At 42.2% G+C, this 3,363-nt stretch overlaps 1 long non-coding RNA gene across 1 annotated transcript; it reads right to left on the bottom strand.

The window, feature by feature from the left end:
• Positions 1–1,536: 1,536 nt before the first annotated feature.
• LOC121744077 lies at positions 1,537–2,960 on the bottom strand. The gene is made up of 2 exons (XR_006038470.1): positions 1,899–2,960; positions 1,537–1,789 (listed from the first exon to the last, which is right to left on the bottom strand). It is a non-coding gene; the product is annotated as an uncharacterized LOC121744077 (long non-coding RNA).
• Positions 2,961–3,363: the final 403 nt, after the last annotated feature.

Raw genomic sequence — 3,363 nt, 5'->3', positions numbered from 1 at the left:
TTCAAGCAATTATGAATAAATTTATCGGGCTATCGTAATTAGAAGAAGACGACTATACGTGAAGAAATTAAAATTAAACACTAAATTTTCGTGTTATTAAAGTACAGGAAAAATTATAAAACGAAAATTTAATCTAGTAGTCTCTCCACAAATTGTTCATTTCCGACCACAAATTCTAGTGAGAGAAATTTTGAGTGATGTAGAGTTGGAATGATGTGAAAATAATGAATGGAATGTGATGTATTTATAGGTGAATTAAAATGAATAAAAAAATTAAAATCATTTATAGGTAAAAAATGAATGTGATGTAGAGTTGGAATGATGTGATGTGAAAATGTATTTATAGGTGAATTAAAATCGTCCACCGACGCGGCGGACAGGTCCGCCACTATAGGCGCCGCGCCTATCGCCGCGTCCGCCCCGGAGGAGGCGCATCCTCGCCCCGGAGTCGCCTGAAGCCAGTCCGCCGCCTACCGCCCCCATTTCGGTGCCCGCCCCGGGGGCGGACACCAACGCCACTATAAGCCGCCCCGCTTCCGCCCCAAACCGCAGCTATAGCCTCAGCAATCCATAGTGGATACCCTAATGAAGGAATAGTGACCGATGGATGTGGACAGGGGCGGATCTACACTCATGGCAAGAGGGGCTATTGCCCCACCATATATTTTCATATTCTTGTATATATTGTATAATTTACCATTTATTTCTTTTAATTTTTCATTAACGTCCCTCCTCAAATTCTTAAAATTTCATCATATGTAAATTTGCCCCTCTCCCTATAAATTTCTGGTTCCGCCTCTGAATGTGGAGTTGGCCGATTGGGTGAGGTCACTCGACCCTATATGGATCTATGTGTAATAACTGCCCCTTTTATTAACCTTTTTGTGATGACGTACTAAGATTTGCATCGCTCTTTTGTTCCGTTGTTTTCCGCCGCCTACCGCCCCCATTTCGGTGCCCGCCCCGGGGGCGGACACCAACGCCACTATAAGCCGCCCCGCTTCCGCCCCAAACCGCGGCTATAGCCTCAGCTATCCATAGTGGATACCCTAATGAAGGAATAGTGACCAATGGATGTGGACAGGGGCGGATCTACACTCATGGCAAGAGGGGCTATTGCCCCACCATATATTTTCATATTCTTGTATATATTGTATAATTTACCATTTATTTCTTTTAATTTTTCATTAATGTCCCTCCTCAAATTCTTAAAATTTCATCATATGTAAATTTGCCCCTCTCCCTATAAATTTCTGGTTCCGCCTCTGAATGTGGAGTTGGCCGATTGGGTGAGGTCGCCCGACCCTATATGGATCTATGTGTAATAACTGCCCCTTTTATTAACCTTTTTGTGATGACGTACTAAGATTTGCATCGCTCTTTTGTTCCGTTGTTTTAAATGGGACTCGTTACCACTTTGATTGATACTTAATGTTGTTGGTTTGCAAAATAAAAATTTAAGTAATAATCGAACGAACTAAAACCATCTAATGTATGTTACGAAATCAAATGAAGTTGTATAAAGATACGAAGTGGTTCTCCCCGAACGAAAGAGTTCGCATACCTCGCGAATAACACTTTAATTTACATAAATGAAAGAGAAGGAAAATGTGGAGTACTATTCTATTACAAAATGTCGCCAATGGGCCAAAGAGAAACTCTTATTTTGCTTGCACCTTGGGCCTTCTTTTCCCAAGCCCAAGTCGTGGCCATCCACCCGGCCCGTCGGGCCCAGGCCCTCTCGAACAGCAACAGGGCAGCAGCTTTTGCAGCCAAGCTTTTTCCCCAGCTACAAGAAGAGCCAAGCTTTTAATTACTAAGGAACAAGAGGAATTTATGAACTCCTATTAGAGGGAATGGGACAACCCCTTCAGCTAGTGGAAGATCAAAAAACTCACCAAAGGAGCAAGTCAAACCCTGCATCCTTGTTTGTACCTGCCACAAGCAAACATTTCCAATTACTAACCAAGTAATTGGTATCATTTGGAGCCATTCTACAGCCATGAAAAAGGAGGGCAATGAGGATCAATAAAGGGGGATTGTATGTAGGAAGAAACAAAGAAAGTGGCAGCATCATTCAATACACTCAAGTACACCAAGCTTTTCTATAAGGACCCATCCTTAGGCATCAAATTTTTCCCCTCCCACGCACATTTTGAAAATTTCAGCTCGAGGGTGAAATTCTGGAGAAGAAGAGGCAGCGAGCAAGCAAGAAGAACCTCCCTACTTTTTCCCTTCACCACAGCAGGTAAATCATAACAACCCTCCTTATCACCTTTTTTTATGTAGAGACACCACAACCTAGAATTTCAAATGGCTTTCATTCCTAATAAGATCAGTAATAATACAACCAAACTCCCCCCTTGCATCATGTAAGAATCTAAGATCAACCTCATCAACTAGACAAGAACTTAGATTTCAATAGGACTCTCACAGCAATAGTCAAGAGCAAGCATCTGCTAAGCTTCACAAATAATAAGAAAAACTCACAACTTAAGAATGGAACGCAAACAATAGGATTCAATGCAGTGAAACAATAGAACACAAATAGAAATTTTTCTCCAAAGATCACGACTTTAGATACTACAATCAAAGGCCTCCAACATAGCTACTGCTCGAACCCAAAACTAATTTTATAAAGAGGAAAAAAGGGGAAGGGATGGAGAGCTTAGCTTGTGTGGCGGCTGACCGACGATGTGCGGGCGGAGCTGCCCGTTTGCGAGTGGTGGCGGAGGCCGTCAGTGGCAGAGGCGACTCCAGTGCCGCGGTGCCGCCTGACGAAGGATCGAAAGGGGAGGACGGCTGACTCCCCGCAAGGGACGGTTGGCGGCGGAGTGCTGCCGCGGACGGAGCTACAGCGACGGAGAGCTGGCGCTGATTGACACAGCGGGCGACGGCCCTGCTCGTCAAGCGGTCGGAGACGATGGGGTGAGCGAGACCACGGTGACCGGACGATTGAGGCGCCAAAGTACATTTTCATATATAGAAAACAACACTTAGAAACGTACATTTTCATATATAGAAACAACACTTAGATTATTATCAACCGGATAATAGTTCATAAGTTTTGGGGACGAAAACATACATTTTCATATATAGAAACAACACTTAGAATTAACACAACAACAAAAAAATTCATAAGTTTGAAACACTTCTTTATACACTATATTAACAGTAAAATCATTACTGCTACCAATTTCATCTTTACAAACCAAAATCTAAAACTTCATATTCAATACTTACAAAAATATTATGTTAGCCCAGCTAAATTATTATCAACCGGATCAAATTCATTATTATAGAGTAGGCTAAATGAAATGAAATGGAAAGCCCAACAATTGAAAACAAAATAAAGAAAAACGG

Source organism: Salvia splendens, chromosome 8, assembly GCF_004379255.2.
Source record: "Salvia splendens isolate huo1 chromosome 8, SspV2, whole genome shotgun sequence".
NCBI classification, from domain to species: domain Eukaryota; kingdom Viridiplantae; phylum Streptophyta; class Magnoliopsida; order Lamiales; family Lamiaceae; genus Salvia; species Salvia splendens.
This window is presented reverse-complemented; position numbering and strand designations above follow the sequence as displayed.